Consider the following 27,880-nt stretch of genomic DNA (forward strand, 5'->3'; position numbering starts at 1 on the left):
AGATGTTGGTAGGGGTGGAACCAAGGGATGGTGCTCAGAGCTATCATGTGATTTTGTTTCTGGCACTAAAAATACTGTCATAAAAATTTTGGATCCATTTAGAAGAATGATTATAGCATCCCAAGCAGCTCATATTGAATAGTTTGCACATTGGATAGATGTGCGTTATCTGTCAACTTCCTTCTTTGTTGAGCATTGTCCAGATCCAGCTGGATAGGAAAGAGGAGAGCTCATTGTTACAGTAGCAGAGTCCAATATGTTGTTCAAGTAAAAACAACTGCAAAGAGCGCTTCTATAATTTTAATCAAATTATAAAATTTGTAGAAAACAAAAAGTGCCAAGTATTTTAAACCTGCTCCGAATCCTGTCTGTCACCATAATAATTTTAGAGTTTCCTTACCAAGGTAAAAAACCTTGAAGTTATTTTGTCATTAGTCTAGTTCATTAATGTTCTACATGGCAACCCTCCCTTGTGTGAGCTCCCTGGGGATGATACGTTGTGTAGTTCAGAAACCTCCTAAGACCAATGTACTTTCCTGAGCTGGAAAAAGTAAGTCAGGCCATCCAAGGAGCAAGAATGGAAACCTGTAAAATATAAAGGAAAATAAAGCTAACCTATAATATATAAATATCCTGAAACATTCCTAACGGAATGACGGAAATGATTTCACTCAGAGTGGCAAGAAACAGGTGAGTCATGAGTGATTAAGGGTGGGGTCTGCCCATGCCAGCAGTTTCTAAGGAGTTCAAATATAAAAAGAAATATGTTTTTTTAAAAACAATATTAACAAACTAAAACCAAAGCTCTCACTAGTTACCTTGTTCTATAGACAGTCACATGTTCCTAGGTGGTACAGACCTCAATTTTTCCATGTATGACAAGTACGGTATGTACTGAGATGGAGGCCAGCACTGTGCTGTATTTGTACCTTTGTAACTCACTCAAACTTTCATTTGTGATTGTTGATGATGGGCTTTATCTGCCATCTTTTATTTCCCCACAGACTTTAGTGATACGATTTCTGTCATGGTTATGCAGTGATCTTCCTCTGTTTGCTTACCTCCCCTCATGTGTTCTAACTAAGGCTGGGTTCACACTGCTGCGATGTCCATGATCGGATGTGATTCGCACCGCACTGCAGTGCAAATCACATCCGATCTCTGTGCGATGCGATTTCAGCCATACAGATAGTATGGCTGAATTCGCATCTGGCCCAAATTCGTACAGGACCCTTTTTTTGGTCCGCAGCAGAATCGGATCGCATGGGTGTTCACACCATGCGATCCGATTCCTGTCCGAGTTTGCAGATCGTACTGCGATATGCGAACTGATTTGGAGGTGTCATTTACTTTTAACTGACACTCCCAGCAGTTCGCATAGGGCAGTGTGAACTGCCACCGGGAGACATGCGATGCGGGAACCCGCAGTGGATTTGCAGCGTTCCCGCATCGCAGCAGTGTGAACCTAGCCTAAGGCTGCATTCATACCTGAGCCTAGCGTTTTCAAGCAGAAAATCACGTGAATTTACAGCGATTTTGCAGCGTTTTTTGTGGCATTTTTTACCACGATTCGCAACGTTTTTTACCGTGATTTGCCGTGATTTTGTGCAGGGCAAAAGGTCACCAATGTTAAAGCGGTTTTGTACCTAAAAATTTAACTTCATATTATTAAAAGCACAAGATAGCATACTTACCTAAATGAACCCTGAAAAAAAAAAATATTCATTACTTACCTTATATTTCAGATGTTTCTGCTGACTTCCGGGCTGTCCTCCCGTGGGAGTAGGCGTGGTTATCCTCCTCGCAATGGTCCCTGGGAAATTTCTAAGCTATTTCCCAAGAATCCATGGGGGATAAAGAAATTGCGAAATCTCGTGAGATTTCGGGAGGATGCCGGTCACGTGATGAGGGCGTGTCCGAATTTGCCATTTTTAAAGTGGGCAGGCAGCTGTATCTGCCATTACCACCATTGCACACGAGGAAGTCAAACAACACACACAAAGGACACTATCAGTGAGCATGCGCGAGATGGAGCGGAGCATGCTGGGAGCCGAGCGTCATCAAATAGAGGAAGTAAATGCCTGTGGACTTCAGACGCCCACACTTAAAATGGAAAACGCCTGAGTACTTTTTTAAAACTTATCCGAAGGAAAAGAATAGTCGCGCCGGGGGTCAAAAACACGTGGATGCTAACCGACGGTAGCAATCGCCCACCTGTGACACAGGTAAGAAAAAAAAAAAACTGCGGAATCCCGCTTTAAAAGAAGAAAAATGCCCAAATCTACTCAATTCCAGTGACAAAAAAGGGTCCGGAACTTGTTTGAGCTTCAGGCGTTCAGCTTCAGGCGACATGGAGTGGAGATGTGAACCATCTCCATTGAGAATAATAGATTTTTTCCCCCTCTAGCGTTTTGTAACTTCAGGCTTCAAGCTACAAAATGCTCAGGTGTGAATGGGGTCTCAGAGGCCAGCCACTTCCACCTGGTGGTTTTTATAACCTCTGCTCTAAGCATGGCTCCACCCTAGGCCCTATCAAGGAACCCTATATTAACCTGTGCACTGCAAGCCAGCGGTGCTGATCAACCATTGTGTATCCACTGTGTGTTTGGCTTCCTGTTTCTTGCTTGCCGTGTGCTCTACGTTTGACTCTGTTACCGACCTTGGCGTGTTCTCAACGATTCCTGTCTGCTTGTGACCTTGACCTTTTGCATGTCTCCGATCATCCCTGTCTGCCTGTGACCAGTGGCGGCCCGCCCATAGGGGGCGCCCGGGCGCCGCCCCCCCTCTCCCTAGGTGTAAAAAAAAAAAAAAAGTAAAAAAAAAAAAAAAAAAAAGTTAAAAAAAAAGTAAAAAAAAAAAACGGGCCCTTTAAGACATTTAAAAAAAAAAAAAAAAATGTCATTTAACAATTTAACATAGTGTACTGTGGCGCCGGTCACAGTGCACTATGAGAAGCGCCACGTCCATGCAATCACAAGATTGCATTCATGGCGCTTCATTTGCGGGTTAAAAACCCGCCTTGCGGCGCACAGCAGAACGCCGACTAGCTTCCGCCCGTAAAATCACTGTGATTCTACGGGCGGGAGCATTGTCACTCTTAGACAGGCAGTCACTTCCGGCTTTCGGCTGCTTCACGAAACCCGGAAGTGACGTAGGCAGCTCCGTTCCTTAGCCCGAGCGGAGCTGCCAGACAGTGAGAGGTGAGTCACCGCATAAAGGCTTTCTAGCCTCTACTTTGTGGAGAATGTTCGTGCATTTAGCTGAATGAATGCAAAAAGCTTTCACAGCCAGAAAGGTTTCCCCAGGCCAGGCGACTTTTGCCGTGGCCAATCAGAGAATGAGCTCTGAAGGGGGAACTCCACGCCAAATTTCTGAAAAAAAATTTGACGTGGGTTCCCCCTCCGAGAGCATACCAGGCCCTTAGGTCTGGTATGGATTCCAAGGGGAACCCCCTACGCCGAAAAAACGGCGTGGGGTTCCCCCCAGATCCACACCAGACCCTTATCCGAGCACGCTACCTGGCCGGCCAGGAAAGGGGGTGGGGACGAGCGGGCGGCCCCCCCCCTCCTGAGCCGTACCAGGCCGTGTGCCCTCAACATGGGGGGGTGCCTTGGGGGAGGGGGGGCGTGCGGCAGAAGAACCGAAGAGGGGGACAAGACCCCCGAAGTCGGGAGAAGAGGCCGGCGGCGAGGAAGAAAGCCGGGCTCCTCCGCTAGTAAAAGAGCTACAAGAAGATAGCGGAGGAGTCCGGCGAGAAGACCCCCGAAGACGGAAGACCCCCGGAGCTGTGCAATAAAATATTTTAACCCTGTGTTGTGTTTTTTTCTGTACTTTTTTTCACAGGTGAATGGGTAGGGGTACATTGTACCCCATACTCATTCACATAGGGTGGGGGGCCGGTATCCGGGGGCCCCCTTATTAAAGGGGGCTCCCGGATTCCGATAAGCCCCCCGCCCGCAGACCCCGACAACCAACGGCCAGGGTTGTCGGGAAGAGGCCCTTGTCCTCATCAACATGGGGACAAGGTGCTTTGGGGTGGGGGGGCCGCACGCCCCCCTCCCCCAAGGCACCCCCCCCATGTTGAGGGCACGCGGCCTGGTACGGCTCAGGAGGGGGGGGGCCGCCTGCTCGTCCCCACCCCCTTTCCTGGCCGGCCGGGTAGCGTGCTCGGATAAGGGTCTGGTGTGGATCTGGGGGGGAACCCCACGCCGTTTTTTCGGCGTAGGGGGGTTCCCCTTGGAATCCATACCAGACCTAAGGGCCTGGTATGCTCTCGGAGGGGGAACCCACATCAAATTTTTTTTCCGATTACATAAGGGGCGTGTTTTATGAGAAGTGGGAGGGGCCAAAATGGTGGGCGGGGTCATGATGGGCGGGGTCTGGCGCCCCCCCATCCAAAAACTTCACCAGCCGCCACTGCCTGTGACCCTGAACCTTTGGCGTGTACTCTGTTGTTCCTGTCTGCTAGTTGCCCTGACCTCTGCCGTATCCCCTTACTATCCTTGTCATTCCAGCCTGCTACTTCCTTCTCCTGTAGTTTACTGTGAGTGTGAGCTGTGAGAACCTAGGGGCTGCGACCTGGAGCCAGACTGCAGCGAAGTCCATCCTCACCACTGGAGGCTCTGGCAAACACCCGCTGGCTCTTAGACTCTGCGCCCTGGGGAATCTATGCTCCAGCTCCCATTGGGATCTGTGTTTGTGATCCTGTAGACCTGTGTCCTGAATCTCTCTGGGTACAATCCGCAGCAGTCAGTCCTAAGGTCTACTACCTAGCGGTGCACTTCTGACTCCAACGGAGTGCATCTGTCACCTGGTCTCAGGTGACCTGACAGTTTGATCAGCCATGGACCCGGCTGACGTGCAGTCGATCCTTTGCAGGGCATAGTTCGGAGACTCGAGACCCAGGAATCTAATCAGACTTCGAGCAGCTACAGGCTTCCTTGGGAACCCCGAACCTGCAGCCTCAAGTACAGTCAGCTGCACCTATTGCACCAGTCGCACAGGGCTTTCACACTGGAGCGGTGCGCTGGCAGGGCATCAGAAAAAGTCCTGCCAGCAGCTTCTTTGGAGCGGTGAACTCACATCTCCTCCACTGCTGCTCCCCATTGAAATTAATGGCGTATTTAACCACTTTTTGGCCGATAGCGGGGGATTAAAACTGCCCCGCTAGCAGCTGAATAGCGCTGCTAAAACGACGGTAAAAATAGTGCCACTTTACCGCTGACGCCCTCGGCGGCGCAGTGTGAAAGGGGTGTTAGGAAGGGCATGCCAGTAGATAACATGATTCCTCTAGACAGACTTCTGTGCCTCTTCACAGGCTAATTCATGCTTCCTCTCATAGACGTAGGAATTTGGCTAATGCTTATGTAGCACCCTTTACCAGTAGGTAGGTGCTAGTAAGCTATTTTTACTAGGTTATTCCAGCACGGGTAAATTTAGGCAGGCTTATGCTGCATACTAGGCCTGTCTATTTTGATCTGGGGGCTGGGAGTGGTCAGAGTAGCAGTGGGTGTGACCACCTGTACTTCAGTTCTGAGGCACCTCCCCTGCTTCCGAGGAGAATGTTCCTCTACCAGTAGGTAGGTGCTAGTAAGCTATTTTTACTAGGTTATTCCAGCACGGGTAAATTTAGGCAGGCTTATGCTGCATACTAGGCCTGTCTGTCTTGATCTGGGGGCTGGGAGTGGTCAGATTAGCAGTGGGTGTGACCACCTGTACTTCAGTCTCATAGACGTAGGAATTTGGCTAATGCTTATGTAGCACCCTTTACCAGTAGGTAGGTGCTAGTAAGCTATTTTTACTAGGTTATTCCAGCACGGGTAAATTTAGGCAGGCTTATGCTGCATACTAGGCCTGTCTGTTTTGATCTGGGGGCTGGGAGGGGTCAGATTAGCAGTGGGTGTGACCACCTGTACTTCAGTTCTGAAGCACCTCCCCTGCTTCCGAGGAGAATGTTCTAAAAGAGGGGCTGGGCCTGGAACTGAAGTGGCAGGCAGCTTGTGTGTGAGCCCTGACCAATCCCCAATCAGTATTGGCAGGGTGCGGGCCTCATATATAAGCTGAGGTGATATGCCACCGGAGTGAGGAGTCGGCTGGGTGAAGTGAGGAAAGGCATGTTAGACAGTCGCAGGAGGCCATCCCCATCTGGGGGGGGGGGGGGTTCGCCAATTGCAGGAGAAGGCCCGGGGAGAGCTGTGAGGGAACATTGCCTCTACATGGTCATTGGCAATGTCTCTGCCACCACAGGGTCAGATAGCAGGAAACTCCTGGAGCAGAGGGGCAGCAGAAACTGTCGGTACACATGGTCCAGTTAAAGTCCCTCATCAAGGACTCAGGCCTGTTGGAAGGTCAGTGAGTGTTACCACAGTGGGGCTGGAGGTGCCAAGTGCTGGAAGTGCCAAGGAATCTGTGAGGGAACTCCGCTAGTACACGGTCACTAGCTGAGTCTTTATCAAACACACAGTGGATGGTGGGGAGTCCTGAATCAGAAAAGAGACTGTGGGGATCTGTGACAAGTCAATGTAGCCTGCGGGCTCATGATTTGCAAGTTGGGTTGGCTGGGAAAAGGAGTCCATATTTCCTAGAAGATATGCTTTTAACCCATTGGGCCTCCGGGGAAAGGTTCTGCAGGCCTCAAGCCTAGTGGCAGCGAGCAACCAGAGCCATAGTAGGAAGGCTTATTCAGAGTGGGCCCTTACTATTCAATAGAAAAGGATGTGTCATATTTCAATGCAGGCATACCCCACTTTTAAGTACACAATGGGGTTTATTTACTAAAGCTGGAAAGTGCAAAATCAGGCTCAATTCTACATAGAAACCAATGAGCTTCCAGGTTTTATTACCAAAGCTTAGTTGAACAAGCTGGAGTTAGAAGCTCTTTGGTTTCTATGCAGAAGTGAGCCTGATTTTGCACTTTCTGGCTTTAGTAAATAAACCCCATTGTGTACTTAATAATGGGGTATGTCTGTACAGTAACTACAAGTTTGTGCAGGAGGAACCAAGAGTACAGGAGGAAACAAGTTATGGGCAGGAGGTGAAAGAGATCTAAAAACATTGCTTTTACATGGTCATTAGTGATGTCTCTGCCACCACACAGTCGGCTGGTAAGAGAACTCTTAGGCCCCTTTCACACGGAGGGATAGAGCGGTGCTTTTAGCTGAGGATTTTTTAGTTTTATACTACAGCAAAAAGCACACAATGCTTTCCTATGGCCCCATTCACACACAGCGTTTAGCTGTGATTTTGTTACATGCGGTTCGGTGCGAATAGAAAAAATAGAATTGAATGCGTCCAGGTGCGATGTAGCACAGCTATATGCACATAACCGCAGGTGATCGCAGTCTTTTGTGTCAACTGCGGATAGCAGCGTGAGAAGGGATTCAAGGGACCAAAAAAAAAATTTAAATAAAGGGTTGCTATGGGAACGACTATATTAGATAACTGCCGCTGAACGCAACTGCACAGAAACGCACATAAACGCATGTAATTGCACTGTACAAATGCAGCTGATCGCTGTGCCTGGAGTCTTGAATTTCACAGAAAAAAATAAACATGCTAAACTGCTGCAGAACAGATGCCCGTGTGAAAGGGGCCTTATGCCATGTACACACGGTCGGACTTTCCGGCAGAAAAAGCCAGACGTAATCATTTCATCGGATATTCCGATCGTGTATGGGCTTCAACTGACTTTTTTTTTTTAAATTCTGACGAACCTAGAAATAGAACATGTTTTAAATCTTTTAGACAGAATCAATTCCTATCGGGAAAACCGCTCGTCTGTATGCTGTTCCGACGGACCAAAAATGACGCAAGAGCAGCTATTGGCTACTGGCTATTTAACTTCCTTTTTCCAGTCCCCTTCTACGTGTTGTACATCACTGCGTTCTAAACGATCAGACTTTGGTGTAATTGTGTGTAGGCAAGTCTGTTTCAGCGGAACTCCGTCGGAAAAACCGTCAGAGTTTACTCTGACAGAAAAAACTGTGTGTATGCGGTATTAGATGGAATAGTCTGTGGAGTTTGAACAGCAGGAGGAGCAACAGTCTGCATGGAGATGCATGAGGAAATTCGTATCTACCTCAATTTGCACATTCAATCTTCTGGCTCTAACTTTATTCAGAATGTACTAAATCCATAACTCATCCTATCGGCATCCCATATTCCTATCCCTATCCAAGTTGTACCCCCCCAATAAAACAACAAAAACAAAGCTTGCTAAAGACTGTTCATTGTCTCTGGAAGTGATGTATGAAGTCTGGCAGTAAGGTGATTTGGCGGATTGTTTGTTATTAGCTTCAACACCATGGCTACACTTGTGCACATGCATATGTGCACACATATAGGTATGCATACATGTGCATGCGCAGCAGCATGCTCACGTGCAAAGCAGCATGCTCACGTGCACTTGTGACAGATTTTGGTGCCAAATAGGCTATTTAACCACCACCGCTGACCAGCTGCCATCATTATACTGCGGCAGGTTGACATGATCCCGAGAACTGTTGTAGCTGTAGGTCTGCTCCTTTATGCGGGATAGCATGTGTGCACGTGCCCGCTGTATTGCTGAGGCTGCTGATGGCCGTGCGTGATCGAGGGCACGAAAGGCAGTACAGGGACGTGTTTGTGTAAACACACAAATCCATGTTCTGTGAGGAGAGTCAGTCCCCTCCCCCCCACAGTTAGAACACACAGTCAGGGAACACAGTTAACCCCTTGATCGCCCCCTCGTGGTAACTACACAATTAACTGCACATTTACACAGTAATCAGTGCATTTTTATAGCACTGATTGCTGTATAATTGTCAATGGTTTCAAAAATTTGTCAAAAGTGTCCGTTGTGTCCACCATAATGTTGCAATCCCAATAAAAATCAGATCGCCACCATTACTAGTAAAAAAATAATAATAACAAAAATGCCATAAATCTATCTCCTATTTTGTAGAGGCAATAACTTTTGCACAAACTAATCTATATACGCAATTGTCTGTTATGCAGTGCCGATGTGTGCCAGTGTCCTTGACATCAGCTTCTGTCTGCTCCATTTGCTTCTCTTGCGCTGATTGGCTCCTGACACAGCTTGTACCCAGACCATGCTTTTGCCTGCTCCTCTGTACCTGATCCATCCTGCCAGTGTATGACCCAGCCTGCCTGACCTTGCTAACATTTCTGAGGTTTCCAGCTTTATATCCTGCTGTGCTTGCTTTTCTTACAGTCTGCTACCAGTGCATGCCTCACCTGCCCACTGACTGCCTGCTTCAGTCTGCCATCCACCAGCTGTCTACCAGCCTGCCTGCTTCACTGAAAACCACTGACAACCTCTCCTGCATGGTGTGCATACCTGCTCTGCTACTGGCAAGACTTACAGGCACTCATACCACTCTGCGCTCCTGCACCTTCTGTTCACATTACATGGGGCCCCCAAGTCAGAGGTGTAAGAGAGGCTTTCCTCATCATTTCAGGCTCTGTTACCAGGTATGTGATATACTCAAAGGTATAACAGATTGTTAAACAACTATAGTGACCTTAATAACTTTTAGGTCCCATTCAGACTATAGTGCTGCCGTAATGTCGACCAGTACATGGCCATTCTTTGTGGTTCGCTGTGGTAGAAAAAAAGGGTCATTAGCCTTTCAGCTTTTGGGCCCTTAATGCTGATCTTCTTTTTTTTTGTCCCAAAGAAGCAATGCTGATAAAAGTACAGTCACTAATATGGGATTTAACTGGCTCAGTATCTCATTTACTTCAACATTCTGAACCTGAAACTTTTATTGAAGAGAACTAAACAATGTGGAAAGAACAGATAAGTGTCTAAAGTCAAGATAATAATGCCTTACGGTAGAGGAGTGCAGCTTTACACAACTGTTCCTTGTGCTGATCTGGAAGTTAGTGTGAATATACATTATACGGCCATAAGTATGTGCACACCTGACCATCACACCCATATGACCTTACTGAATTTCTACTCCAAAACCAGGGACACATGATTTGGAGTTTAGCTACAGGAACATGTGCCCATTCAGCCAAAAGGCCTTTTGTAAAATAAAGTACTGATATTGAATGGGTGGGCTTGGGCTCACAATCATTGTTCAGGCCTTTGTGCAAGCCATTCGAGCTACTCTGTATCAAACTCATCAAACTTTTCTTATGGACCTGAAATTGTACACAGAGGCACAGACCAGTCATGGTACAACTGAAAAGGGCATTCTCCAAACTGTTACTCCAAGGTTGAAAGTTCACAACTGTCGGCACCCAAGGATACGAGACTACTCGTTCTATTCCCCTGTACACGGGACGTACACAAGGATCGACTACTGGTTAGTGGAACATAGGGTTCTGGACGAGGTGATATCCACAGATATAGGAATTAGAACATTGTCTGATCATTCTCCAATATGCCTGAAGATCAAAATCCCAGGATTTCAGAAATCTCCTTTTTCCTGGAAATTGAATAGGGAACTGTTGGACGAGAAGGGAGAGGAAATAATTAGAAAGGAATTGGAGTTTTTTTTTACCACTAATTTAAATGAAGAGAATATGGAAAATATTATTTGGGAGACACATAAAGCTTATATAAGAGGGATATATATTTCACTAGGTACAAATAGGAAGAGAGAAGGTATTAAAAAGAGTAGGGAGTTGAGGGAGGAAATCCATGGATTAGAGCAAGAACATAAAAAGGCAAATGGCAGGGAAAGTGGACAGGTAGTGGACCTATTACATAAACTGGCTATGAAAAGAGAGGAACTCGGGGAAATAATGGAACAGGAAATGAGGACGATATATAATAGGATTAATAAAGAGAGATATTATAGCGGCATTAAAAATAGTAAGATCTTAGCAAAGATATTGAGGAAAAAAAGATCGAATAATTATATAGAGAAAATATTAAATAAAGAGGGAGAGTCGGTCTATAAAACTAAGGAAATAGCAGAAGTTTTTAGAGAATATTATGGGCAGTTATATTCCGTGAGAAAAAAAGAGACAGAAAAACAAGAGATGAAGAGAAGGGGAAAAATCAAAGACTATATATTGCAAGCAAATATACCTAAAATACCGGGGGAATTGGCGCAAGAATTGGAGAATCCAATCTCAGTCCAAGAAGTAATACAGGCAATAAAAGAGACCAAAGGAGGAAAGAGTCCAGGGCCTGATGGCTATATAATAGAATATCTAAAAAAGTTTGGAGACATACTAGCCCCAATTTTATGTGCATATTATAATGGAGGGAAAAGAGAATACAATATGCTCAAACTATAGACCGATCTCACTACTCAATACGGAGGTTAAATTGTTCGCAAAAATATTGGCCGCTAGAATAACGAAGTTAATGCCTAGCCTAGTCCATGCAGATATGGTGGGATTTATTGAGGGGCGAGAAGGAAAAGATAATGGAGTAAGGTCAATATTACTGCTTCAGAGGATGAAGAAGAGTAGAATCCCCAGTCTACTCCTATCAATAGATGCTGAGAAAGCTTTTGATCGAGTAGACTGGGGATTCATGATGGGTACCCTAAGGGGAATGGGGTTTGGACCCAAAATTTTGAAGTGGATAAAGGCACTATATAATAGCCCCAAGGCAGTGGTAAGAGTTAATGGGGTACTATCAACAGCCTTCAGAATGAACAATGGGATTAGACAGGGGTGCCCGCTGTCCCCCCTATTGTTCGTTCTGGCATTGGAGCCACTCCTGGAGACGATAAGGAGAAACCCAGATATAAAGGGGGTTGAGATAGAGGGGGAAATACATAAGACAGCCGCATTCGCGGATGATATTCTGTTTTATGTATCTAGCCCACGAATCTCCATGCCAAACTTGTTAAAGGCTTTACAGGAATACGGGGAATTATCTAACTTTAAAATTAACCCAAGCAAGTCAGAAATCTTAAACGTAAATATAAATTCGAGAGAAGAACTTGACATTAAGAGAGAATTCCCATTTCTATGGCAAAAAGAAATCAAATATTTAGGGATTAAACTGACTGCATCAATAGAAAAAATATACCAAATAAACTATATCCCCCTTCTAGAAGAATTGAGAGAAGAAATAAGGAGAATGAGAACAAAGCCCCTGTCATGGTTAGGAAGAATTAATGCCTTAAAAATGATTATTCAACCTAAAATCCTTTATAAATTTCAGCTATTACCAATATATATCCCCCCTCTATATTTTAAAATTATAAATTCTTTAATTTCTAAATTTATCTGGAACAACAAGAAACCTAGAACCCCACTGAAGACTTTGCAAAAGGGAAAAGATGAGGGGGGTCTGAATGTCCCAGACTTTAGAAAATATTACGAAGCAGCAGTGTTAACAGGGGTGGTGGAATGGGCAAAATTAGAAAGTAAAAAAAGATGGGGAAAAATAGAACACAGTTTATCAGGCACAAATCTAGGTAGAGAAATCTGGACTCCTTTAAAATATAGATCACTAGGGAAGACAACACCTTTGGTCACAAAAAATGTGTTTAGAGTATGGGAGGGAATACACAAACATAACAAGTGGAAATATAATTCCCCTTTAATTTATTTAAAAGATAATGATTTTTTTGCACCTGGTAAAAGTACAATAGGAGGGAAATGGATAAAACAAGATAATATGCAATTACGACACATAATTAAAGAGGGGAAATTGAAAACACTAGCAATATTACAGAAAGAAAATGATTGGATGGATTTGAATGAGTGGCGATACCTGCAGCTTAGACATTTCGTCTCAAGACTACCACAACCGCTTAGAGATGGAGAAAATTTGACTTCCTTGGAGCGGATATGTGAGGGGAAAACCCCAAGGGCAGGTATTGCCCAGATTTATAAGGTCTTGAGACGGGAATGTGAAGCGGAGGTACCAACTTTCATTAAAAAATGGGAAGAAGAGATAGGAGCACGGGGTGAAAACCAAAATATAGAAAAAATATTGAAGATGGTGCACAGATCCACGGAAAATAGTAAGATGATAGAAATAAATTATAAAATTTTAGTAAGATGGTATAGGACCCCAGATATAATGGCAAAGTACCAGGAGGGACAATCTGGGAAATGTTGGAGGAATTGTGGACAAACGGGAAGTTTGGCCCATATATGGTGGGACTGCCCCAAGATTAAAGAATATTGGAGAGAAATAATAAGATATATAGAAGTAATAGCTAAAATACAGTTACCTGAGAACCCATGGGTATGCCTATTCCATGCAGTAGATACCCCAATTAAGGAGTATAGGAATTCCCTAACAAGCTCATTAATAAACGTGGCAAAAAGTCTGATTCCGAAAAAATGGAAAGAAATAGAAGCACCCAAAGTAAAGGAATGGTTAGGAAAAGTTGAGGAAATGTATAGTTTTGAAGGGCTGGGAATGGAGGAAGAAAGAGAAAGAAAGAGATTCCATGTGAAATGGAAATACTGGAAAATCTTTAGACAATCTATGATTTTTAACGAGGTAATGGGTCGGTAGGGGTGGGGAGAGGGGTGGGAGGGAGATATTTTAGAAGAACTCGAGAAGTAAAGAAAGAAAACCAGGATAATGTGAAAAATTGAAGGGCATGAATGTATTTTGGTCCTATGGTTTTCTTTTAATACTTGATTATGTTTTGTACGCAACTTAAATGAAAAAAAAAAAGAAAGTTCACAACTGTCTAAAATGTCTTTGTATGCTATAATAGCCTTTTACTGGAGATATTTCAACTCAATAACACCAATAATTTCGGAACTACTTTTAGAATTATCCATTAGAACAGGGATATGCAATTAGCGGACCTCCAGCTGTTGCAGAACTACAATTCCCATGAGGCATAGCAAGACTCTTAGAGCCACAAGCATGACAGCCAGAGACAGAGGTATGATGGGACTTGTAGTTTAGCAACAGCTGGAGGACCGCTAATTGCATATCCCTACATTAGAAGAATCTTCATCAAAAGATACAAAATCTGTAACTATCCTGGCTGGTGTGACAATAAGTGACAGGCTGACAACACCTCCTCCACTGCTCTCTCTACTCACAATGGGGCTTTCACATTGGAGAGATAGCAGCGGCTCTTTCAGGGCACTTTGCAGGCGCTATTTTTAGCACTGTAGCACCTGCAAAGTGACCCAGTATAAAAGGGGTCTTAAGCAAGAGGCACCATTAACCAAACACTGCCATGAAGACCAAGGAACTGTCCAAACAAGTAAGGGACAATGTTGTTGAGAAGTACAAGTCGAGGTTAGGTTATAAAAAATATCCAAATCTTTGATGATCCCCAGGAACGGTATCAGATTTATCATCTATCAAACCTGCCAAGAGACAGCTGCACACCAAAACTCACAGACAGCAAGGAGGGAATTAATCAGAAAGGCAGCACAGAGATCTAAGGTAACCCTGGAGGAGCTGCAGAGTTGCACAGCTGGAGTATCTGTACATAGGGTGACAATAAGCCATACGCTCAATAGAGTTGGGCTTTATGGCAGAGTGGCCAGAAGAAAGCCATTACTTTTAGCAAAAAACAAAATGGCACGTTTTGAGTTTGCGAAAAGGCATGTGGGAGAGTCCCAAAATGTATAGAGGAAGGTGCTCTGGTCTGATGAGACTAAAATTGACCTTTTTGGCCATCAAAGAAACCTATATCTGGTGCAAACCCAACACATCACATCACCCAAAGAACACCATCCCCACAGTGAAACATGGTGGTGGCAGCATCATGCTGTGGGGATGTTTTTCAGCAGTTGGAACTGGGAAACTGGTCAGAGTTGAGGGAAAGATGAATGGTGTTAAATACAGGGATATTCTTGAGCAAAACCTGTACCGATCTGTGTGTGAATTGAGGCTAGGATGAAGGTTCACCTTCCAGCAGAACAATGACCCCAAACACACTGCTAAAGCAACACTTGAGTGGTTTAAGGGGAAGCATGTAAATGTGTTGGAATGGCCTAGTCAAAGCCCAGACCTCAATCCAATAGAAAATCTGTAGTCAGACTTAAATATTGCTGTACAAAAGTGCAAACCATTCAACTTGAAGGAGCTGGAGCAGTTTTGCAAGGAGGAATGGGCAAAAATCCCAGTGGTAAGATGTGACAAGCTCATAGAGACTTATCCAAAGCGACTTGGAGCTGTGATAGCCGCAATAGGTGGCTCTACAAAGTATTGACTTTAGGGGGTGAATATTTATGCACATTGACTTTTTCTGTTTTTTTGTCCTATTTGTTGTTTGCTTGAAAATATAAAAAAAACATCTTTGTTTTTCCTTGTTGTTGGCATGTTCTGTAAATTAAATTATGCAAATCCTCAAACAATCCATGTTAATTCCAGGTTGTGAGACAATAAAACACGAAAAATGCCAAGGGGTGAATACTTTTGCAAAGCACTGTGTGTATATAATATATAAAATCACTTTTCTAGGTGATAAACTCTCATACATATTCAATTTATATTATTCTGTCTCTCACAAGTAAAATCTTTGAAACTAAATAAAAAGAAAGAGAAAAAAAAACACATTATGTAATATATTTTTTTTTTTGTTTTTTTTTTGTAAAAGTAGACTTGCAGACAAATAATCTTTTAAACCAACCATTTCTTAAATCTGGGAGAGAACTGACCTTGTTGAAAAGGCTTTGCCTCTCAGATGCCCCACAACTGCGCCTTATCCCCACAGTATATGAAAATCACTTCCAAAATCCCCACTAACATAGGTGTGATCTGCAAGGTTTGGGAAAAAGATTTAGGAATCAACCTTTCTGAAGATGATTGTGAGTTTATTTACTCCATAGTGCATTAATGCTCTTTGAAAGTCAATGTACAAGAAAACATTTAAAAAACTCCACACGGGATGAACTCCCTCTTTCGTACACAAAATGTACCCAATAGTCTTATGGCACTGGTGGCATTGTTCAATAGAGGAAGAAACATTCTATCTTATCCTACTCTCCCTAACCTTTTTTTTTTATTGAGTTGATGATTTATGGAGTTGAAGCTGACTTGCACCCCACAATTTTTATGACCCAATTATATTCTCCATGAGTACACTTGAGGGAAGAAGGAGAGATGCCATGAGACCCTTACCAGAGCATGGGGGCCATTAGAAGAATATTTCCAAACTAAAACTAACTCAGCCTTACTGTTTCTACATGATTTATACACTTTCATGTAGACCTCATGTTCAACTTCTATATGTCTATTGGCAATGTAAAAATACAAAACTGTATGTAGCACTGCCCCCTTGGGGGTTGCTTGATAATGCAGGTTCTCTTAGGCCCCTTTCACACTGGGGCGGTGCGGGCGTCGGCGGTAAAGCGCCGTTATTTTAGCGGTGCTTTACCGTCGTTTTAGCGGCCGAAAAAGGGTTAAACCACCCACAAAGCGCCGCTTTTCCAGTGGAACAGCCACGCTGTCCCATTGATTTCAATGGGTAGGAGCGGTTTAGGAGCGGTGAATACACCGCTCCTTTCACCGCTCCAAAGATGCGGCTAGCAGGACTCTTTTCACCGTCCTGCCAGCGCACCGCTCCAGTGCGAAAGCCCCTCGGGCTTTCGCATGGAGTGAAAGGGGCCGTTTTTTTCAGGCGCTATTATTAGCGCTGTAGCGCCTGAAAATCGCCCCAGTGTGAAAGGGGTCTTATGCCACCTTGACCCTGTGAACTCTCCAGACCCTCTGACACTCTAGGTTCAGACATGTTATGTATACCTTTAAATGATACACAGACACATATAAAATAGTTTCAACTCTCTCAAACTTTACTTCTTTAAGATGAGAGGTGAAGACTAGAATTATTCAGCCAAATCCTAGATGGACCAAGACTAGGTTGAAATAATATGTATGAATGTAGGAAAAGTGGCCAATTTAAAGGAAAACCCTGAACTGGCCTATAATACCTTTATCCTAATGCGAGATAGTATACTTGTATTGACCAGTTAAATGTCCCCTTTAAGAGTACTAACAACACTGTCCTAACAGCAAGGCCTTGCACTGTCTTCACCGGCAACATTGGAGCTCATAGAACAGGGATTCCTGGCTGCAGCAAAGGGATGATGAACAATGCAAGATAATAACTCCCAATTGATAGCAATACTTTTTGTAATCCAAAATCATTTTGCAGGTGTTCTGTGTTGAAACTGCAGTACTTGGCAAACAATACAATTTGTGGGCTTGAAGCCCTCTCACCAATCCTGATAGACCTCCGAGTCAACCGATGGAACCAACAAACAATTCTTCCTCTTTCAGGTGGCCCGGGACAGGGATCAGTCTGTGGACTCCGCGATCTGGTTCCGCAGTATTCAGCGCTGCTGCAGGGCATCCTTTGACCAGCAGCTGACGGTTGGAGTCGCTGGGACTGGAGCAGTAGACTGGGGATCGCGTGCTAGGCCGCAATCCTCTCACGGAGCGGCGGAGTGGTGCTCACACAGCATAATCCAGGAAGCAAGACAGCGTGGGCCTGGTCCGCAGATCCCTATATAGTCTCTCCCATAATTTCTCTGTGAGCAGACAGTCTCTTGGGAGATGTGGTTCACAGTCTATTCTGTGATATCAGCAATGCCTACTAAGGGAACCACATCTCCCACAATGCCTTTCTTTGTGCTTCAGGAGATGATGTCTGTGAGGGAAATCCAGCACTAGGGGGACATAGAAGCAGGGCTAGCATAGCAACAGTTGTCTGCAAATTCAGATAACCATAGTCCGCTCCCCACTACATGTACTTAAAAATGTTCAAAGAATTATTAAAGAAAATACACCTTTAAAGCCCAAATTAACTTTCAATCCATCTTTAGCCCTTTTACTGCCATGGACATAAGAGTTACATCAGAATAGAATGGCTTGTAGCAGGCCCACTCCGTAACCCTTACATCCACTGCAGTTTCAGAGGCTATACGTTTATAGCCACTTCAGTGACCAAAAATAGCCATCTGGTGCCCAGGGGCTACCTACAACCATGAACAGATGTGATCAGTGGCTAACAAGTTACTTGACTAATATATTCTAGATATCATTCCTTCCAACCTTTAATAGCCTCCCCCTCCCCTACTACTTTTTACCCCCTTATATTACCATTCTAATAACCTTTACCTTAAATAAATAGGCGACACAGGAGTTTTGGAGTGTACCTGGCCATAGCAGTCTTTTATTAACCAATATCTTAAAACCAATATAAAATTAACCTCATTAACATATGTACAATCTTTTTTCTCCGACAGTAATTTTCTCCCAGTTGATTGGTCTTTGACGGCACCCGACTTTTTACCTTTCCACTTGAACACTTTTTCACCAGTACACTGCAGGACCAAGTTTACCATAACAGGCCTCCGGCCGTTTAACAGCCCGGAGACAACCCCCTTTCCCGTAGTGCAACCATATCCATATTCCAGCCTACCCTTCCGCTGGGATACACCAAAAAGGGGGACATATACCACCTATGAGCCCCCCCCCACCATTCCATCACATCAGTTCACTTGCCACCATCAAAGACCAAAAGAACCCGCTGCTATCACTGCTATGACGACCCGATCTCCCGAAACCTGCAAAGAGAAAAACACAACATAACACAGAAAACAACACCAAACCCTAAATAATGGGAGGGTGGGAAACTTTCTCTTCTCCACACATTCTCCCCCTCTCTGCCTCCCGTCTGTAGCCACGCCTCCTTTTTATACCGCCCCTCCCACCATCCCAACACCGCCCCTGTCTGCTCTCCTCCTTCTCTTGCTTTTCATACACTTAACCCCTTCTCACTCACTGTCCCCATGTGTCATGCCCGGCCCTCCATTCGTCCCTGCTCTCCTATTCGGGACTCTCTGATCACATCCATTAATAAAATTTACACCGCTGCCCACGCTGATGCAGATGCTCACCAGAAATGTAAAAGCAAACTGCAGCAGCCATGAGCAGCTACAACAGCATGGAGAAACATAAAAAACACATCCATTCATAAAGATTTCTATGTCCCCCCACCACCACCTTTCTTCCGCATAAAAGACAGACATCAGGAGTCTGTTAAACCTGATGTTCATTAAAGAATGCACACACAATGGGCGTTATTTACAAAAGGCAAATCCGCTTTGCACTGCAAGTGCACTTGGAAGTGCAGTCGCTCTAAATCTAAGGGGTAGATCTGAGATGAGTGGAAGCTCTGCTGATTTTATCATCCAATCATGTGCAAGATAAAATGCTGTTTTTTATTTTCCTTGCATGTCCCCCTCAGATCTACAGCGACTTTACTTGCAGTGCAAAGTCGATTTTCCTTTAGTAAATAGCCCCCAATGTATTTTAAATTGTGTACACATACAATTTTTGCATTGCTTATTTTGGAAGCTCATGCATTGTGAATGGGCTGCCAACACACTTAAATACATGCAAACTTGAACTGAAGCTGCACGCGTCATGACGAGCTGACGACGTGACCTCTTACCAGGGGGGAGGAGCCGGCATGTGTCTGCGGAAGCCCGTGAGTGAGGGACCACGAGGGTCAGGCGGCATCGGAGCGTGAGAGGCTCCGGGCGGGACGCAGACGGTCCCCGAACCGAGCGGCGAAACCACTACCGGCACCACTGGATGCGATGCCGGGGCTGACTCAGCGGTCCGAGGAGAGAAATAATATCGGCAGTTCTCCGGAGCGGTGAGGCGGTTGATGGCTCGTCTGCCCCCCTCCCTCCCCCTCCCCCTTCTCTTTCTCTCTCGCTGCATGCAATTGATGCCTTGTCAGAGCCTGGCTAGTAGATCAAGGGATAATAGAGAGAAGCAAGTCCTGGATATTATAAGATCCTCTCCTGGATTGAAGAGCAGAATAAAAAGGTATGAGCAAAACAAATGAGACCTGAGAAACTCGCTAGGTGAAAGTGGGGGACTATTCCTAAAACTGGATGGACTGGTAAGATCTTTTGATATTTTTAAACCTGTAAAGGAAACCATGCTGAGCGGTCCCTTAAAGGAGAAGTGCGAGTTGTATGGGTTTTTTTTTTTTTTGTGTATAAATGCCCGGAAAATACGAATAATATCTGAATATATGAATGCGACATCTACAAGTTAATAGAACAAATTGTTGAATTTCTTAGTGGCATTTTTACCCCCCCAGGAGGATTGAGAGTATACATCATACACATAAAACCCTATTTAATGGCACCATGTCTGAGGAGTAGGAGGAATAGAGGACCTGGTGAGAACTGCTCAGAAAAACAGGAGAATCAAAAGATGTCTAGCTGAAGGTCTTTGCTAGTATTCCGACAGAATATTAAAGGACTGTAGTTAAACCCACTGCCCTAGATTCTCCTGCAGAGGGTACGGAATAAAGGACAGAGGAAAGGAATTAGTATTCTTAAAGAGTTGCCTACAATTTTAAGGGCTCTCTAAAGAATTGGATGTCCAATAACCCTCCACAAGTAAAAACATAAAATAACCTTGTCTGGACGAGTAAAACACGTCCATCAATAAAAGAATCAGGAAATAAAAGTCTAAACATCCAAAAGTTCAAGGATTTTAGGAGGTGAATCTATGAGAGGACTGTTTTGCAATTTAATAAATCCTTGTGGTCCAGCAACAGGAGACAAGAAGGGGATATTGGAAGTACCCGGATAGCGCTCCATCAACAAAAAAAAAAAAAAAAAAATCCGTTGGAAAATTATTAATATAAAGGAGGCCCCTGTGTGAGAGACATTGAGCTTAACAATACATAAGTTGAGAAAGATTGTATTCAGGGGGAAAAGTAGAAGTAAGGAAAAGGCCCCCTTGGTTTAAGAAGGGGAAAGACGCCTATTAGTGGGGGAAACTGGGGAAGCGAATAAGAAAGGTGAAGGAAGTTACAATGAGTAAATCTACAAGTAAAATAAAGGGGGGCCCCCCGAAAACCCCAAAGGATAGAGGGAACGATAGTTCAAATAGACAGTTTATGACACAAGGCTTGAGTCCTAGAAACCAGGAAGGAACCAGACACCAACACCCCAAGACAGTGAGGAGAAAGGGACGGGAAGATAAACCCGGGGAGACCCCAGATCAGTCCTTAGAAGAATCAGTAAATGGCAGTGATACAGAAATAAGTAAATCAGAGGAAGGAAGAACGGAGGATCAATTACCAACAAAAGGCGATTTGATGGAAATGCTCACACGAATGGAAAATTCTATTAAAGAAGATATCAACCTTCTACAGGTCGATTTGGGTCATCTGTTAACAAGAGTTGAGGAGACGGAGGAAAGATTAGAGAACCAGGCCCAGGAGGTCATAAAGTTGAAGGAAATGGTTAAACTTTCCCAGCAAAATCAGAGGGGATTATCATATAGATTAGAAGACCAAAAAAATCGTAACAGACGACAAAACATGAGAATTCGATCAGTACCAGAATCCAGAGGGGAAGACTTATAGAATAATATTTAGTCCATTTATTGAGAAAGAAAAGGAGGAATTTCCAGCAATTGAGAGAGTACATCGGATCGGTCAATTGAGAAATAATGGTTTGGGTAGGCCCCGGGATATAATCGTGAGATTTAGGTTCTACAAGGATAAAGAGGATATAGGGGTGAAGTTGAGGAGAGGAGTGGTCCCCCTATATGAGGACACAGAACTACAAATATTTACGGATCTGGCCCCGAGACGCTGGCCAGGAGAAGATTATTAAAACCATTGTTGGAAGAAATGAAGAAGAAAAATATTAGATATAACTGGGGGTTCCCAGCATGTCTAATTGGTACTGGGGATGGTGTGTCAGCGAGACTGAGATTCCCGGAAGAACTAGAGGATTTTTGTAAAAAAATGGATTTGTGGGTGCCGGACCTTCCGGGATGGAGAGATGGGGGGGATGGGGTATTAGGGGGGGAGGACGGGCCGGAGAGGGGGAAAGTCGGGGGGCTTCTATCCCCCCTCCCAGCCCCCCCTATGTTGGGGGCCGGGAGGGGGGACGAGACACATGTACGAGTTCCCCCTGGAAAGGAGACTCAATGATGGTGAAGTTGTATAGAACCATCAGCGAGTTAAAGGCTGAGTATGGGCCGGGGAGGGAGAGGGGAGAAACCTATGCGGGGGAAGAAAATAAATTGAGGTTTAGAAGGGGAAAGGTGAAGCGACAGGACCAAAAAAGAGATATTAGATGTCTGTTATAAATTTTATGACGTATAACGTCAAAGGGCTGAACACCCCGAGTAAGAGGCATAAGATTTTAAAGGAGCTCAAATATTATAAAGCAGAAGTGATTTGCTTACAGGAAACCCATTTTTCCCACGAAGCGAATACTAAATTATACTCAAAAGACTTCCCAGTATGGTATTATGGAGATGCTATAACAAATAGGAGTAGGGGAGTGGCAATAGGGTTCGCAAGGAAGATACAGTTTAAATTGGAAGATAGACTGGTTGATCCTGAGGGAAGGTACTTAGTTTTAAAGGGGAAACTGGGAGAAATGGAGTGTACCTTAGCTAATTTATATGCACCCAATCGTGATTCTGCAAAATATTTGGTTAATTTTCTTAGCAAGCTGATGGATTTTAAGAAAGGTCCGGTAATTCTGATGGGAGATCTAAATTTCAGCATGGAACCGGGATTGGATGGTACGTCCTGTGTACAGGGGACTAGTAGGATACAACTTAAAAGAACTAAACAAAAATTACATGCATCCCAATTAGTGGATGCATGGCGTGTACAACACCAAAATGAGAAAGATTATACGTTTTACTCCCCTGTACACGGGACGTACTCCCGGATTGATTATATATATGTTGACCATAGAATTTTAGAAAGGGTAGTGGAGACTAGGATTGAGATAACTACATTATCTGACCATTTCCCAGTGGGAATGAAGATGTTAATAAGGGGAGAGGAAAGGATACCTTTTACATGGCGTCTGAATGAGGGTTTACTTCAAGATGCGGAGGAAGGAAAAGAGATTGGGAAAGAATTAGAACAATATTTTGTGATAAATAATACGGGGGATATATCGAGGCAAAATTTATGGGAGGCCCACAAAGTTTATATCAGGGGGATCCTGATATCTCTGGGAGCCAGGAAGAAAAAAGAGAGATCAGTAAAAATAGGTACTATATTGGAGGAAATCCATATAGCCGAGAAACAACATAAACAATGTGGGAATCAAGACAAAACGACCCTCCAAAAATTAATATCTAAACGGGACGAATTGAAAACTTTAATGGAACAAGAAACCCAAAAAACCCTCAGTCAGAGAACCAGGGAAAGGTATTACGGGGGGAATAAACCTACCAAATATTTAGCAAGAGGGCTACAAAGGGAAAAATCTAGGAATTTTATAGAAAAGATTCAATCAGGAAAGGGTGAAATGGTTTTCAGATCAACTGAGATAGCGGAAATATTTAAAAACTATTATGAGAAAGTATACTCAGTAGAGCAGCCGGAGGGACTGGCGAGGGAGGATAAGGAAGCACAAAGAGTAGAGTTCCTGGAAAAGGCCCAGTTAACAAAAATTACGGAGTTAGATAAGGAAAGTCTGGAAAGACCCATAACAGAGGAGGAATTAAATAAGGCACTTATGGAGTCAGCTACGGGGAAAAGCCCAGGCCCGGATGGGTTTACTGTATATTATTATAAGAAATATAAGAAAATATTAATTCCGTATTTATGTAGTTATATGAATGGATTGGGTATGGAATATGAGATGAGCAAAGAGCCTCTATAACCATAATCCGGAAGGAGGGGAAGGATGAGACGATGTGCTCTAATTATAGGCCTATATCATTGCTCAATGCCGATACAAAGCTCTTTGCTAAGGTACTGGCAGGGAGAATGAAGGCCTTGATGGGCATACTGATACATCCAGACCAGGTGGGCTTTATACCAGGGCGGGAAGGAAAGGATAATGGGGTGAGAACGGCGCTCCTTCTGTCCCAGGTGGACGAGAGGAGAAGCCCCAGCCTACTCTTGTCGATTGATGCCCAGAAGGCCTTCGACAGAGTGGGCTGGGGCTTTATGTTTCAGACATTGGCAGTGATGGGGGTAGGCCCCAAAATGGTTAAGAGGATCAGGACACTATATAGCCACCCGACCGCTAGGGTTAAGGTCAATGGTATGTTGTCTTCACCTTTCGAGTTGGAAAACGGAACGAGGCAGGGATGCCCTCTATCACCCATTTTGTTTGTACTGTCCCTGGAACCACTGCTTGCCACGATTCGTAATGATCCACAGATTAAGGGAATTAAAATAGGAAAGGAAGAACATAAATTGGCTGCTTTCGCAGATGATGTTTTATTTTATATTAGCAACCCCGGTGTCTCCATGTCCAAATTAATGGAAGTAGTAGTACAATACGGCCAACTCTCGAATTTTAAAATTAATCAAGCAAAATCTGAAATTTTGAATTTAAATATTGATAAATTGGAAAAAGAGGAGCTTCAAAAAAAGTTTGAGTTTCCTTGGCGGAAGGAACTGAATTATCTTGGAATAAAATTAGCGACCTCTATAGAGAAAATGTATAAACTAAACTATATTCCCTTATTAGACGAAGTCAAGAAAGAAAGCAATAGATTAGTTAATAGATCATTAACCTGGATGGGACGTATTAGCGCATTGAAGATGTTTATTGTGCCAAAAATGTTATATAAATTTCAGATGATCCCCTTAGCGGTACCAAAGTATTATTTTACTAAGATGAAATCCTTACTAATGGGGTTCATCTGGAATAATAAGAAACCGAGAGTACCCTTTACTATATTAAAACGAAGCAAGGAAAAAGGCGGATTAGCGGTACCGGATATTCAAAAATAAGAGAAGAGATGGGTAGATGTAGAGAACACTTTTAGTAAGGCACAGTTGAATAAGATAGTGTGAAAACCACCAAAGTATAGGACACTAGACTTGAATACAAATGTTTTGACACTAAATGCACTCAAGGTTTGGAATGGGGTATATAAGAAATTGAATGCTCAGTATAACTCGCCACTTATTGAGTTAACAGCGAATGAATATTTCCCTCCTGGGTTAAAAATTAATAGTGGGAGTTGGTTAAAAAAGGGGAAGGTACAGGTAAAAGATATTACAAAAAATGGGAGGATGTTGTCATTGCACGAGTTAAAACACAAAGGAGAAATAGGAAAAATAGATGAGTGGAGACACCTCCAGTTGGCCCACTTTGTCGAGAGCCTATTGCAGCCATTGAGAACGGAAAGCGAGCTTTCTCCTCTGGAGAAGTTGTGCTTAACTGACAACCCAAAGGGGATTGTCTCTAGGTTATATGGGCTCCTGATCGAGGGGGAGGGGCTGGAGATTCCGCCTTTTATACAAAAATGGGAAAGGGAACTAGGTACACATTGTGATGAATGCACACAGGGAAAAAATTTTAAACTTACTCATAGATCGGCAGCGGATAGCTTTACAGCAGAAATGAATTATAAATGTATTTCAAGATGGTACGCTACACCAGATAAAATCCATAAATTCCAACCGAGTAGGTCAGGGGACTGTTGGCGAGGGTGTAAAGTGGCAGGGACGATGACTCATTTGTGGTGGAGTTGTCCAAAAATTAATATCTATTGGAAAAAGATCTTATATTATGTAAAAGAAATTACTAACATCATAATTCCTGAGGACCCGTGGATAGTTTTATTCCATGGAACCAAAGGAGAAATAAAAAAGTATCAAGAGTCATTAGTCCCGCATCTTTTAAATGCAGCAAAAAGACTGATACCTAAGAACTGGCAAAAAGAGGAAAGCCCACCAATCTGGGAATGGATCGACGCAGTAGAAGAAACTTACCAAATGGTTAGGCGTAGGGACAGATACGACGATAAGGACCTGTCGACAGATAACTGGCAGAAGTGGAAAAATTTTAAAAAAACTTGGAGCTACGCAGAGCAGGTCAGAATATAAAATGATAATGGGAGGCAGTTTAATTTTTGTTCTTTCTCCGCATAGGAAATAAAAGAGGGGTGTGGGGGGTGGGGAGGGGGGGGGGGGAAATAATGTAAAGAAGAAGAGAGATAGTTGTTTGGTCCAACTAGTATGGATAGTATGAAATAGTTGGGCCCTTTTTTGATTTTGAATAAAGACCATTGTTTGTAATACTAATGTAAACAATAAAAATATGTGCTACAATGATGTGAAGACGAGGAAAACTAAATGAACGTTAAGTTGATTAGAGCCTCGCGGATAAATTCGCTGATGTAGCAAAAAAAATAAAAAATACATGCAAACTTCATTAAAAGTGTCATTGTCCTTTAATTATTTCATATTCTGACATTTCTGTAAATGTTTACATGTGTATCAATTAAATTAAATGGTGATGAACACTAAAATATTGTTGAAGATCCACTTTTATGAAAAAGAGAAACTTTAGGACGTTACACAGAACTTTTCTCTTAATCAGTACTAAAGCCTGCAGCACTGATCAGTCTATTCTGATGGCAGGGAAGTCTCCTCACTGTAGGAATACAAAGACATGAGAGGGAGGAATCAGGTCAGTTTTTTTGTTCAACCTGCTTGTTGAATGAATAAAATAAAATCATCTATGGCCAGCTCGAAGTCATCCATAGATGGTTCGAGTTTTGGCCAGTTTAGCAGGAACGAGATTCCAGGAACCATGTATGGGCAGTCTGATTATGCCCAAGTCAATCGAGTTGGGTACAACCAGCGTGTTGGATTTTTAGGATACGATTATTAACAGCACCTATAGCCTATAGCCAGTAGCAATAATCACTGTGTTCTCCTGGCGGGGCTCCATGAGGTTGTAGGAAAGAAAATTTTATCATCCATGGCCTGCCTTAGTAATTTTTCAAATGCAAACAGGCCATGGGGCACACTGGGCATTTTCCTGGTGGGCTGGGGCCACTGGGCCACATGTCTTAGCCCTTATACACATGGTTGGACATTCCGACAACAAAATCCCTCGGATTTTGTCTGACGGATTTTGTCCGAAACTGGTGTTGCATACACATGGTCGGACAAAGTTGTTGGAAAATCCGAGCGTACGTAACGTGATGACGTTATTTAGTTACGACGGGACTATGTTCAGGTTAGTAGCCAATAGCTTTGGTCTAGGAATTTGATCTGCATGCATGGCACTTTGTCCGATCGAAATTCTCTACACACAATCGGACAAAGTCCGATCGGATCATGTTGTCGGAAAGTTTTATAGCCCAGCTCTAAAACTTTGTCGGTCGGATATTCCAACGGAAACAGTCCGATGAAGCCCACACATGGTCGGATTATCCGTCAACACGGTACCATCGGACATTTTCCGTCGGAATGTCCGACCGTGTGTACAAGGGCTTAGGAAGACTGTGACATGCAAGGCTGGCCGCAGGTGTATGGGTGGATTGCAGGGCCGGCCACGGGTGGATGTGTGGATGCAGAGCCGGCCGTGGGTGATGTGCTGCATATGCGGGAGGATCGGAAGGAGTCTCACAAATACCCCGCCCATCAAGCCGTTCCATAGCAACCTAGGCCACTGCTGAAGTGAAGGTCCCAGTTCACGCATGTGCCTCACAGCCGCCTGTCACCTGGCAAATAGGACGCCAGGAGATAAGGAGGGATGGAGAGACTGAGGCCTTCCACACCACCACCTTTTGTATATGCAGCTGCAGGATCTCAGACCCGCCTCCTGCACATGGAAGCTGGCTAGGTGCTGCCACGGCTTATAGGGAAAGCAGTGCGGCTGGTGTACACCCACCTCTCTTCCTGCTGGTCGAGGGATTTGGATCTGATGCTCCAGGGCCAGAGAGTGCTCCTTTGATAATGGTAATTATGCTCTTTTTTTCCTCTTAGGTGATTGCAGTCTTCTAATCAGCGAGCTCATGGCCAGGATTTTTAATCAGTGTGCCACTGTCTGGGCAGTGGCATATTGTGGGGGGGGGGGGCAGCAAATTTTAAATAGGCACTGTCCACAGTGTGCTGCCCTTGATGTCATGTCAGGTTCCATGGCGGCAGGAGTGCAGAATTCTCAGGGTGCAAGATAAGAATAGGTAAATCCACGGATTAAG

General features: G+C 43.9%; 1 long non-coding RNA gene across 1 annotated transcript in view; it reads left to right on the top strand.

Moving 5' to 3' along the window:
- The first annotated feature begins 574 nt into the window (after nt 1–574).
- Nucleotides 575–27,880, top strand: part of LOC143924099 (uncharacterized) — a 56,598-nt gene continuing 29,292 nt past the window's right edge. Inside the window, exon 1 of the long non-coding RNA XR_013261818.1 lies at nt 575–690. This is a non-coding gene — a long non-coding RNA (uncharacterized LOC143924099). The remainder of the gene's footprint in view (nt 691–27,880) is intronic.

Source organism: Lithobates pipiens, unplaced genomic scaffold, assembly GCF_037356315.1.
Source record: "Lithobates pipiens isolate NorthernLeopardFrog02 unplaced genomic scaffold, aLitPip1_a1.2 Scaffold_22, whole genome shotgun sequence".
In the NCBI taxonomy this organism is placed as follows: Eukaryota; Metazoa; Chordata; class Amphibia; order Anura; family Ranidae; genus Lithobates; species Lithobates pipiens.